This window comes from Eucalyptus grandis, chromosome 6 (genome assembly GCF_016545825.1).
Source record: "Eucalyptus grandis isolate ANBG69807.140 chromosome 6, ASM1654582v1, whole genome shotgun sequence".
NCBI lineage: Eukaryota > Viridiplantae > Streptophyta > Magnoliopsida > Myrtales > Myrtaceae > Eucalyptus > Eucalyptus grandis.
Window position 1 is genome coordinate 10,099,464 of NC_052617.1, and position 13,417 is coordinate 10,112,880.

The window sequence follows — 13,417 nt, forward strand, 5'->3', positions numbered from 1 at the left end:
ATGTAGACGTTTCCTGGAGCTAGCTTAATGGTTGCTTGCAATGTAAACACTTTCGAAAGTGCCATGTCCAATAAGCTGGCCTTTTTGCCATTGACTTGCTAGTGGTAATTGTTACGTTCTTTCAGCAACTTGAGCTGATGCGGCAGGGTTCTCCATCTATCCACGACCTTGAAGCGTCCAGACAAGGTGGACCAACGAGCAATTCTTACTTCTTCGTCTTTTTACATCTTAACTCAAAGTGGGGTTGAGGTGAATTTTCGCAACAAAGGATGAAAAGAAAACTTCCTAGCCTATGTTTCCAGATATGATACAAATACTAAGCAGATCAAGTATTCTATACCCGATAGTTTAATGTCAAAACAATTTAATCTGGGGTCATGTTGCTCTGATCCAAAAAAGCTAAGCGGCATATGTGGCACAACATTTTTGATCAACAAGTTAAAGCAGTATCATGTTTGAAATCCTTTCTAAACACAAACAGATTAAAGGTAGTGCCACCCAAAATTCTCTCTTTTCTTACAATCTGAAGCCCAAATCGGGATCACCATCTGAGAATCCGAGGAGCAGATGTACTTCATCTACAAAGAAAAAATGGAAGTCTTTTGGCGAAGAAACTATTTGCTCGAACACTTGGGCAAAATAAATTAAAATTGCTCCGTGCTCTGCCCCCTTCTATTTCTTTCAAACTCCCGAAATGGTCTCACAATTTCTGGAAAAAAAACTTTTTCCATACTAGATTGATACAGGTCCATTTCGCAACCCAAATCTGATTTGCAAACCCGTTCTTGAACCCTAAGTCGAGTCCATTTCAATACGTGTCCTTGACCATCCTTCTCAAGCTCCATCCTTTCCCCAACCAGATCACCACCAGCGTCCCCCGCAGTTCCATGAAAATAGCAGAAACGGCTCACACTCCAATCCAAAGCGACCCCGTTTGCCCGTCCTGCTCCAAGCCCGTACGCACGTGCCTCTGATCACCCCGTTGAGCGTCACCGTTCTCCAGCAGAGCTTGGGACGGAAGCACCCTCTCCATGTCACTCGAATCTTGAGGCTAGGCCTCAAGAACGCCACCGTTCCTGACGCCAACTTCGGTGCCGAGTTTTCCCATTTCGCTGATCGAGCAAGAATGCGAAACCAGCGCCAATGGATTTGGTTAAGTGTGGAGGTGAAAAATGGACGTTCAGCTCCATCAATGATAAAAAGGGGATTCGAACAAAAAAATGAAAAAATGATAATAGGACAGAGTAGGAGATAGCAGAGAAAAGTCAAGACCTGCGTGCACATTAATTTTTTTTTTTTTTATGACCCAGAACTCGTAAGCCGATAACCTAGGCGGGCAAAACTGGAGCGACGATAGCGGAGGACCACCACCCCGACATCGCACTTAAGATCTCATGCAGCCAGCGGAATTCGAACTCATTTCCTCCTCGCAAAGGATCATGGGAGCTTTATCCAACTGAGCCACCACAGGCGGTGATTGCGTACACATTAATTAATAAAGGAAAAAAGTCACGAAAAACCCCGAACTTTACTCAAAGTGACACATTTACCCCAAACTTTTTTTTATGACGTGAAAAACCCAAACTTTTCGAACCGTGACACATTTACCCATCAAGGGCATTTTTGTCTTTTTATTCTATTTTTTCAATTTTCTTTTTTTCTTCTTCTTCCCTCCGCCAGGCCATCGCGAAGCGGTGGAGGGAAGCGGGCGTCCGACGAGGGTCACCGTCTCCGGCATCGAGCAAGGGTAGCCCTCGTCGGCGTCAAGCGAGGGCCTCCCTCGCCAGACGCAGGTGAGGGCCGCCCAACGCCGACGAGGGCAGGGACACCCTCACCCGGCACGGGCGGGGCAGCCCTCACCGACAACGAGCAAGGACGGCCCTCACCATATCTAGCGAGGACGGGGACACCCTCGCCCGACGCGAGCGGGCGGTCCTCACCGGTGTCGGGCGAGGGCGGGGACACCCTCGCCCGACGCAGCGAGGGCGACCCTCGCCCCGGATCTAGCGAGGGCAAGGACACCCTCGCCCGACGCCCGACGCGGCAAAGGTGACCAAAATGCCCTATAATTTTGGGGTAAATGTGTCACATAACAAAAATTCAGGATTTTTTATGTCACAAAAAAAAAAAGTTTGGGGTAAATGTGTCACGGTTGGCAAAATTCAGGGTTTTTCATGTCACAAAAAAAAGTTTGGGGTAAATGTGTCACTTTGGACAAAATTCAGGGTTTTTCATGGCTTTTTCCCATTAATAAAAGAACACTTTGTGCATTTGTGCGTCACTTTGATCAACAAATTCTTCGAACGTGGGTTAAATTCTTGTACACAGGCTCAAGCTCAAGACATAGTTTCACAATACGAAAGATTGCATGGGTACGATAAAGTTGAGGTAAATGTTGAATCCATACTGATGACAAACACATTTCTTCGTACAAAATTAAGAAGTACATCATTGATGGAATACTCTTGATTTTGTCATAAGGAAGAGTTTTTCAAAGCATTGGCTTCTTTATGACATTTCCATTTTTATCCAGCGATGGAGATGTTTGATGTTATCTAAGTCTTGAAAAAGCGGGATATTGAAAGTTGTCGTGATGATAGAAGAGGGTGGGTAAGCAATATAAGCGGAGTTGAAGCTATCAATGACCGCGGTTCGACGGCGAGCCTGGTTGGGCATCGGTTATTTAGTAATTTTAAGTTCTTGCTTTCCATATTGATCAAATTTATTTATCTGTTGTTGATCCATTAGGAGGAGCCAGAAGTATAGATTGGAAGAGTTATGGTAGTGGCCAAGAAAAATTCCCCTCTCTCTCTTAAAGGACTATAGAAGAAGGTGGGATGGGACACTATTGAGGAACTTGTGGACAGACCATATGAGCTCGAAGTATTTCCACTCCCACAAGGTAAGATCATCTATGGAGACTTCTAATTCCCGATCCCTACACTAAAATAATTAAACTATTTTTAGGTTACCTTTAAAAATTTTAACATTTATTCACGGTGAAATCAATACGAATTTAAAACGTTTTTTTTTTTTTTAAAGGTTTTCTATGCTATAAAATAATTAGAACATTAATATCAATACGATAGATATATTTTAAGATTTTTAGTGGAATTAATACAAAATATAAAAATGCAGAATATTTTCAGCTCCGATTATGCTTTAATGTTTCATTTACTTGGCCAGGCACACTAACTTGTAATTACCAAGCGTCCAAGGACGATCAAAACGAATCGCTCCTCTCCCCTCTACAATTATCATATCAGACTTTTCATAGTTTGATACATGATCCGGGTCACCAGGGAGACCCGCCCCAATTTCCATAGCTTCTCGGCAGCTCTCTTGTTCCATCCTCAACGCCCTTCGCCGTCCAATGGCTCGTCGGCGGCGGCGCTTCTCCCTCCAACGGCACTCTGGCGTGGAAAAGAGCTTGCTTCTACGAGAACACCGCTTGGTTGGAGTTCCACAACGAGACCGGGAGCGAGTTCGGGGGAGGCACGCTTCGCATCAAGGTTCGTCCTTTAGTTCCATCGCGTCGCTTTGGCTTCGTCTCTATTTGGTTTCGAGTGTGATTCTGAAAGATGAGGTTTTCTGTTAGGTACGGTTGAATGGAATGGAATTGGGAAATGACGGGGAAAGCAACGGACTGGAGTGATGATCCCAAGCCTTGGGTTTTTTTTTTTTTTTTTTTTGGTTGAATAGTCGGGAACCGAACGGAACCGAATGGAAATCCTTGTATTTGAGTGCAATTCTGGATGATTTCGGGAGGTTTGAGCTTGTGGCGGTTTGGCAATGTGGAGAGATGGTCACTGTTCACCAGCTTTTGAGGTTTTCTTGCCTACTGTCACCACTTAATTCAATTCGCTGCAGTTCGATTTTATGATAATTCTGGGAGATGTGAGGTTGTGTCGGTTTGTTGATGGGGTCTAATGGCCACCAGCTTTTCGCAGTTTTCAATTAATTCTTGGCGACTTCAGTACTTAGTTTGAGCTTTCTATCTTGATTAATTTAAGGTTGATTTTTTTCCGATGGACTCAAAGTAGTGAACTGGATAGAGTTTCTATCTACTTACGGTCTTTTTCTTACCAACTGAAGCGTGCAGTCATACCATTATGTATAGAGTTGTGAAAGAAAATTTATTATTCAATGGATGTTAGAGAATATCATTCAATGTTCAGGCTTTGCACTTGATCCCAACTATCCCTCTTTTCTCATTCTACTTATTTATGTTGGAATCTGAGTCACGGAATCTTTCAGGTCTTACTTCAATATGTTTCAAGTGGATTTCGTCACTTGCTACGGTTTCTTTTCTTTTCCTTTCCTCTGCCTGTTTGTGCTTGATTAAGCTCCACGAATTGGTGGTACCATGGTTGGTCACTTGAGTTTTTTGTGTCTGGGGTTTAAGTGGTTGAAGAAGGATTTGGTGATTTGAATTTGGTTGCACATTCAAGGATGGTTGTTTCCTTTGATGTAAAATCAAATTATCTTGTGGAGGCCATTCCAATCTGGGTGGGTACTGTCCATTCATGTTGATAGTCCCTGTTTTTGCATCCGGTTCTGTTGAATATGGAAACTGTTGACTAGTTGTAGGTATCCGGCTTGTAATCATGAGTTTGGATTGCTCATCCAGGTCAGCAAAGCCCATAGCTGGACATGTATGGATATTTATGTCTTTGCAACCCCATACTGTGTGACATGGGACTACTGTTTTTTATCCATGAGCACACATTTGAGTTCAAAGAGTGGGAAGGAAAAGCCGAGTTTGAATATGTAAGCTGCAGTTACCTTTTTTCTCTTCTGCTCCTTTGTGCATATCGGAAGTTGTTACACTTGGTTTTCCAATATTTGGATTACAGGTGAAAAGCAGAGGAGTGTCAATCTTTCCAATCAAGCCGGGATGTTAGGGACCCTTCAAGCACCGTGGGATGTGTTTCCCTTGTTTTCAAATACCAGGTAGGGGGAGAAATCTAACGTTGGTTTTCTCAAGAAGCATATGGGAGCTTCATTTGAGCAACGTCCCCAGCCCTGGGTGACAAACATCAGCATTGATGATATCCACTCTGGAGATTTCCTTGCAATTTCAAAAATTCATGGGAGGTGGGGTGGTTTTAAGACTCTAGAGAAATGGGTCAGTGGGGCGTATGCTGGTCGAGCGAGAATCCGGAACCAGCCCAATGGATTTGGTTAGTGCAGAGGTGAAAAATGGACGTTCATCTCCTTCAATGATAAAAGTGGATTCGAACAAAAAAAGAAAAAGAAAAAAAATGATCAAGGGACAAAGTTGGAGATAGCAGAGAAAAGTCCAAGACTTGCGTGCACTTTAATTAACAAAAGAAGACTCTGCATTTTGTGCGTGACTTTGATCAATAAATTCTTCGAATGCGGGTTAGACCCTCCAAAATGGACTACAGCTCGAGACATAGTTCGGTAATGAGGAAGATTGTATGGAAACTACGAGGTTGAGCTAAATGTTGAATTCGTACTACGGCATACACATAACTTCAAGCTTGGTTGGGCACTGGTTATTTAGTAAATTTAAGTTCTTGATTCCATATTAATCAAATTTATTTAACTGTTGTTGATCCATTAGGAAGCTCCAAAAGTATAGTTAGAAGAGTTGCGGAAGTGGCCAAGAAAAATTCCTCTCTCTAAAGGAGTATAGAAGGGGGGAATGGGATATTCTTGAGGAACTTGAGGACATGTCATATGGTCCCGAAGTATCTCTGCTCCCGCAGGATTAGATCTTTCATGGAGTCTTCTAATCGCAGATCCCTACACTAAAACTTATATTTAAGATTAAAATACCTTTAGCTTATCTCTAAAAATCTTAACTTTTATTCTCCGCAAGATTAATACTCATTTAAGGTTTATTGTGATATAAAAAAAAAAAAAATTAGGACATCAGCATCACTACAGTTGATATAATTTAAGATTTTTTTGGCGGAACTAATACAAAATATAAAAATGCAGAAATTTTTTAGATCCGATTATGCTTTAACGTTTCATGTACTTGGCCAAGCACACTAATTGGTAATGACTAAAGTGTCCAAGGACGATCAAAAGGAATTGCTCCTCTTGCATCTACAAATATCATATCAACCTTTTGATAGTTTGATACTCCCTCTGCTGCCGAGGCAGATGTCCTGGCCCATCCTCAACGCCCTTCGCCATCCCGTGGACCTGTTGCCCACCTTCGTCGGCACCGCTTCTCCCTCCAATGGCTCTCTGGCGCGGAAAGGAGCTTTGCTTCTACGACAACACCGCTTGGTTGGAGTCCCACAACGAGACCGGCAGCGAGTTCGGTGGAGGCACGCTTCACATCAAGGTCCGTTCTTTAGTTTTATGGCGTCGCTTTGGCTTGGTCTCTGTTTGGTTTTGAGTGCACTTCTGGAAATTTTTTTTTGGGTGGTTTGAGATTGTGGTCACTGATCCCGAGAGGATTTCTGTTGGACAATTATGTCGGGTTTGGTACGGTGGAATCGAATGGAATGGGGAAAGGAATAAACTGGAGTGATGATTCCAGGTCTTGATTTTTGTTCAGTGGTTGTGGGGAACGGAATGGAAATCCTTGTGTTTGAGTGCGATTCTGGAAGATTCTGGGAGGTTTGAGCTTGTGGCGGTTTGGTAATGGGGAGAGATGGTCACTCTGTTCACCAGCTTTTGAGGTTTTCTGGTCTTCTGTCACTGCTTAATTCAATTCTTTGCTGTTTGATTTTGTGATAATTATGGGAGATGTGAGGTTGTAGCGGTTTATTGATGGGGTCTAATGGCCATTGTTTGCCAGCTTTTGGCAGTTTCTGATTAATTCTCGATGACTTCGGTACTTAGTTTGAGCTCTCTATCTTGGTTAATTTGGGGTCGATTTTTTCTAATGGATTCAAAGCTCTGAACTGGATAGAGTTTCTATCTACTTACGGTGTTTTTCTTACCAACTGAGGTGTTCAGTCATACCATTATGTATACAGGTACAGTTGTTTCGTTTGATGTAAAATCAAATTATCTTATGGAGGCCATTCCAGTCTAGGTGGGTACTGCCTCATGTTGATACCCAATAACCCTTCTTTTGGCATCTGGTTCTGTTGAATATGGAACCTAACAACTAGTTGTAGGTATCCGGCTTGTAACCATGAGTTTGGATTGCTCATCCAGGTCAGCAAAGCCCATAGCTGGACATGTATGGACATATATGTCTTTGCAACCCCCTACCTTGTGACATGGGACTACTATTTTTTTATCTCGTGAGCACACATTCCAATTCAAAGAGTGGGAAGGAAAAGCTGAGTTTGAATATGTAAGCTGCGATTATCTTTTTTTCTCTTCTATTCTTGCATGTGCATATTGGTTAGTTGTTACAATTGGATTTTCCATTATTTCGATTACAGGTGAAAATTAGAGGAGTGTTAATCTTTCTGATGCAAGCTGGGATGCTAGGGACCCTTCAAGCACTGTGGGATGTGTTTCCCTTGTTTTCAAATACCGGGTGGGGGGAAGAAATCTAACATTGGTTTTCTCAAGAAACATATGGGAGCTTCATTTGAGCAACGTCCAGGTTACAAACATCAGCACTGATGATATCCACTCTGGAGACTTCCTTGCAATTTCAAAAATCCATGGGAGGTGGGGTGGTTTTGAGACTCTAGAGAAATGGGTCAGTGGCGCATATGCTGGTCACACAGCTGTGAGTTTAAGGGATTTTGAAGGAAAGCTTTGGGTTGGTGAATCGGGACATGATAATGAACAGGTAATTTGGAAACAGATATGAGTTGGTTATGCATGTAAGTGTATTTCTTTTTCAGTTTGAAGGGCTAATTTTTATATTGACTAGTGGAGAAAAAACCTTTTGAGGAAAAGTATTACTTTGTGATTGTTTTTAATCATTTTATCTATTCCTCCTCGTTCTTTTGTTTCATACATTGACGGATTGCTTTTGATGTTCAACATTTCATCCAATCTTTCTGCCTGCTGCTGTCTCTGTAATTGTAATTGTGAAGTAAAGTTTGAAACCAATTGCATAGACACTATATTGACATGGCTGTAAGTATGCCAAACTTTCACAATAACTGTCCACATTGTTCCTATATGGGGATATCCAACAGACAAGCGTTCAAACATCTCAAACACCCCTACCAATTGTTTGAGTTATTATTTCTCCACCTCCTTAATTCCCTGTGCTTATCAGTCATTCATTATTAAAGACACTCGTAGAATACTGCTTTAATGTCCTCTGATTATCAAAGGGTGGTCTCATACATATTGAGAAGGACAACTAGGCTCCCTGCAGTGTTTCCGCAACATTTCGTGAACCCTTAGGTTTTTGTAACATTATATTCCTGTGCGATTACTTTATAAATGTAACTTTAGTTGAATCATGGACTTCTTCTCTCACAAATATAGTTCCCATTGAGATCGTTCCATTTTGCATATTAAGTGTGCTTTAGTCACGCTCCTATGTCCTTAAATCTCCTTGCCCATCTTATGTTCTCTAATAAGACAGGTCTTTCCTTTTTGGGCTCCCGTAGAAACTTTTGATTGTAAGAGAGGATGAGTAAGTAAACGATGACATGCTGCTTCAGGTTCATGGTAAATTGGAGCAGATCCTATTTAGGCTCCTACTAGGAGCTCAACTGTAGCATCATAATATTTGTAACATAGCAGATACAGTGTGTCTAAACTGTTTCTACTGAACTTCAAGACCATCTTCACACACGACATGGCAACTTACTGATGATGATTATGGTTAGAATTTGATGAAATAATGTCATTTACTTGAGGCAAACCTTGATTAACAAATTTAAGGTCACATTTGGGTTATTGCTACATGCTCTGTTCCTTTGTGTTGGTAGAGGGATCAGGTGCTACAGAAGTCCAACATAGTGATGGAGATAATGCAATTTTTGTTTTGTTCTTATCATTGCAGGGAGAAGATGTCATTGCTGTGCTACCATGGGATGAATGGTGGGAGTTTGAGCTTAACAAAGATGACTCAAACCCCCACATTGCATTGCTTCCACTGCATCCTGATATGCTAGCCAAATTTAACGAGACTGCTGCATGGGAGTATGCAGAAAGTATGAATGGGAAACCATATGGTTATCACAACATGCTTTTCAGCTAGATAGACACCATCGATGCAAATTATCCACGGCCATTGGATGCTCATGTGGTACAGAGATTGTACACGTGCATACGTGTTTATATATATTTTGTGGGTGCATTCAGTTCGTCTTAGACAATTTTCTAGCACTAAGGCCTTGTGTTACTTCTATGGTATATCTGTAGATGCCCTGAGATTCTTAGATGCTGGATAGAAAGAGTTTCTGCTTCTCAACATGACTGCTAGACAGCAATTTACCCTTACTTTGATAGACCCTGAAATATAATGATGCCGTGTGTTAGATCCTAACAACACGGTCATGGTCTAGTTGAAATTAGACAATCATGCCATGATTTCAAATGAATTCAACTGAACAAAACAAAAGGTAAAAAATGAACAGTGATCTCGCCAAATAGCACATTAGCATGTGACTATTGAGTGCTAACATTATGGAAAAGAATCTGACTTGGTTTGACAAATATTCATCTTTTATGGCCTCCTATATGATACTAAGACAGCAAAATTGTAGACTTTGTTCATTTTTTTTTTTAAGAATTGCTATCAGCCTGACTGACGATGCATATAATATGCTCGCCATGTGGGGTGCTTTATTCGTGTGATGGGAATGCGGTTCACTCATTTTATAGAAAGCATTGTATTATTGTGGGTTGCTTCTGTTATGACAGTATGGAACCAAATGCAACCGGCCTATGCTGCGAACATGTGGAATGAAGCACTCAACAAGCGACTAGGAACAGAGGTACCATCCCATATGATTTGCAGTTGTCTGTGTGACGTTATGCATCTTGTTTTGCACACTGAGGTGCCACAGGAATCTAATGTCTCTTGAATGACATTCAGTTAACAAAAATTATGTGGTTGTAATTACACTTACTTCACTTTATGGCTACCTTACGATTGTGTTGCATACAGGGCTTGAATCTTCCTGATCTAATAGTTGAAACTGAAATGAGGGGGTCATCTTTTGCTGAACTACTGACAATTCCAGAGCAAGACAGTTGGGTATACAGTGACGGGAAGTCCACCTCATGCGTAGCTTCTGTTCTTGAAATATACAAAGCAGCAGGACTCTTTGATCCAATTTCTAGCTCCATTCAAGTTATAGAGTTCATGTAAGTGCGATCTGATTGACGCTAGTTGGGTTATCTTTCTGACCCTAATTGCTTGAACTTACTATCTAGAGATGGATGTCACTTTCTTTAGAGATTGAGAAAATTATAATCTAGTTTGCCTTCAACGCGTGACTGAGGAATCCCATTTGGCATTTTGTGAATAGCATTGTTTTTTATGCAGATAAAAGATGCTTACTCACTAAGGTTCTTCGAGAATAATTCAAGCTGCTTGCCTAAGTGGTGCAATGATGGGGATGACATCAAGCTTCCGTTCTGTCAAATACAAGGTAGATATCGAATGGAGCTGCTAGGATACAATTCAATGGACCCGTACCTCATATGAATGAAACGTGTCCATCTTTGCCCCCAAAATATTCTAAGCCATCGGATTGCTAGAAAACATTTCCTATGATGTGAATAGAACGTTGTATATTGGTAGGTGATTCCATCAGATTTTTAGCTTATGACTGCATATTTATGTAGAATGTGTAGTAAACAAAGACCCACGGGTTGCACAAATTCAGAAATTTACTAATTCAAATTCCATTGATTGATATGAACCCATATTACATGTATAAATTTTTGCATAATGCTATACTAACACTTTATATAAATCAATCATTATATTATTGTTTAGTCTTTACATTATGTTCTATTTTTTATGAATGTTCTTGCTGCATAAGTATTTAAATTAAGATTATCTAAATTTGATGTTTACTTTCTATCTTAGGGCGGATAGAGATGCTTTTTTGTTTAAGGGCTTTCTTATCTTCCTTCTTCTCCAAATGTTTATTATATGCATTTTATGTGTAAAATGAAATGACATGGTATTGGAAATTTTTAATACAAATAAAAAAATTAAGACTTGGTTTTAATTTGCATTTGATAAATGGTACTAATATGAGCCTTTAAAAAAAATCTTTTCTTAATTTATTCAAAAAAATGTCCATTTGTTTTGTGGTGAAATCATGTATGTTGATTCGCACATTTTAGGTGTAAATTAATTGAAAAAAAAAGATATGGCATTACACGGTTTGAATGATGTTATTCGGTTATTGCTAAAAGAATAAGTGAAAAAAATCAAACAAAAAAGTTTTCAATATTGAATTTATATTGTTATTGTCTCATATTCGAGTTATAGCCAAATTGACAAATTATCTAAACTAATATTAGCATATTGTTCAGGGTAGATTAATTGATAAAATAAGTAGCATATTTATTATGAAGTATAAGAATACCATAAATGCCAAAAGTTATATTTTAACTGAATCCCTAGAGGATGAAGTTTGCAATGTAAGCCGCTCTTGCCATGGGAATGACCATCCCACCAATTCGAGACTCGGTGACAACCGCATTAGATCTCTTATGATTTGTTTTGTGACTTGGCTAATTAGGACTATTAATCATATGCTTCCCTAATTGAATGTGCGACATTTTAGTGAAAGTTGAAAATCATATATTTTGACAAGAGAAAACTACAAGGGAAAACTACAAGAATGTACACTGACAGAGTTTCAAAAGTGTACAGCACTCCATATTCTCTCAATTTTTGCATTGTCAATTCGCTAAATCCTATTTGCGTGAACTTATACTTTCTCTTGTTATTTGGCATCCACATAAAAATATTTAGGAGCAATGCATGATATGCTAAATTCATGATTTCCCAATCATGAGACTCGTTTCATATGTAGTTTGGATCTTTAGATCTAAATGAGAAAAATTGTCCCGAGAATGATTTAAAGACTATAATAACTCAATAATTTTTAAGTTAAATTAATGTTATGACCTCAAAGATTTCAGTTGCATCTTCATAAAAATTAATGATCAAATCCACTGATAATCCATAATAAAATCCATTTGTAACCTCACATTCTCGTGATTGCACTACCCTTTTTAATTAGGGTGCAATTCTTGTGAGCCAACCTATTACACAACCCGACTCTGAATTTCCCCGGGCAAATTTAAATGAGAATTCTTATGAGAGTTTTGGGTGCAGCCCGCCCTCCAAAGTAAAGTCCTTCCCGTTCCCTCCTCCCGGTTGGCCAAAAGGAGGCCACTTTCAACACGACATTCCTTCGCGTGTGAATGAAGGAAATTAGCAGCGTGAAAACACCAAAAGGAACAGAAAGAGAGAGCTGGAAATGGTCGAATTCTGGGTCAAAAGTGGGTCAACAAGGACACGGCGGTAGAGAAAAATCCAACACATGCTCATTGTTTCTTTTCTTCAATTTTTATAACCGAGTCTTGAAAACCAATGAGTTCTTGCTTGAGTTTTTGTTCATCTTTTTCTTGTCACGCTAGGGCTGTTGAAATTTTGTTTGTTAAAACAAAATGAATGCTTTTTACTTTGTCCCACATAAAAAAGGTGGGAGCGGGAGGGTCGGTTTAAAAATGTGGGATTTCCTTTTGTAGTTAAATGAGTGATTAAGTGGGGCTAGACCCCACCATACCCGCGTGTGGATGCATGAATAATTGCGCGATTTTGGCGCACTTAGCACACCTGCGCGCCCGCGATTTAATTAGCATTAATCCCTTGCTATTTACTTATTTATTTATTTATTTTATATTTTTAGTTCAAATGTTGCCTTTTAATTTGAGAATTTCGGAAATGAAATATAAATGAAAATTCGAAATTCTATTTAATAAAAAAAATTCCGAATTTTATTTGTGTCTTTTCAAGACAACCTTTGGAAAATTACTTATTCGGTTTTATTTTTTTCCGAAGGATTGCAATTGTTCGTTATTCAACTTCTTTCGAAGAGTCGCATTTGTTTATCCGAACAATTTTCTAAAGACGTGTTTATTCGCAATTTTCACGAAGAGTTGCAAGACTGTTTCATATATATACTTGTCATTTTTCGGAAAGAAAATGGTTGTCATTTTCAAGTCCTCTTCTGAAAAAACAGCAGCCAATTTTTCGATTGTTTCTTAGAGAGACCCTGGAGAAATACCAAAATTGCTATTTAGTATTCTCATCCGAGACTTTGTTGTATCCTTGAGGATTTTTGCCGGTGACCATTAGCAACGTTGTGGGGCAAATAAATCCTTAAAGAAAGTGATATCACGCCTCAAAGTCCAAGTTGTTTTACTCAATCCGATTTCATTGTACTACCCAATTTCGAAGCATATTTTCCCAACAGGAGCAACTCCTGTTTAAACAAGAACAGTAAGTTAATTGATGACTGAGTTT

At 39.7% G+C, this 13,417-nt stretch overlaps 1 pseudogene; it reads left to right on the forward strand.

Annotated features, from left to right (window-relative positions):
• The first annotated feature begins 3,214 nt into the window (after window positions 1-3,214).
• LOC104451358 lies at window positions 3,215-10,787 on the forward strand (annotated as a pseudogene).
• The last annotated feature ends 2,630 nt before the right edge of the window (window positions 10,788-13,417 follow it).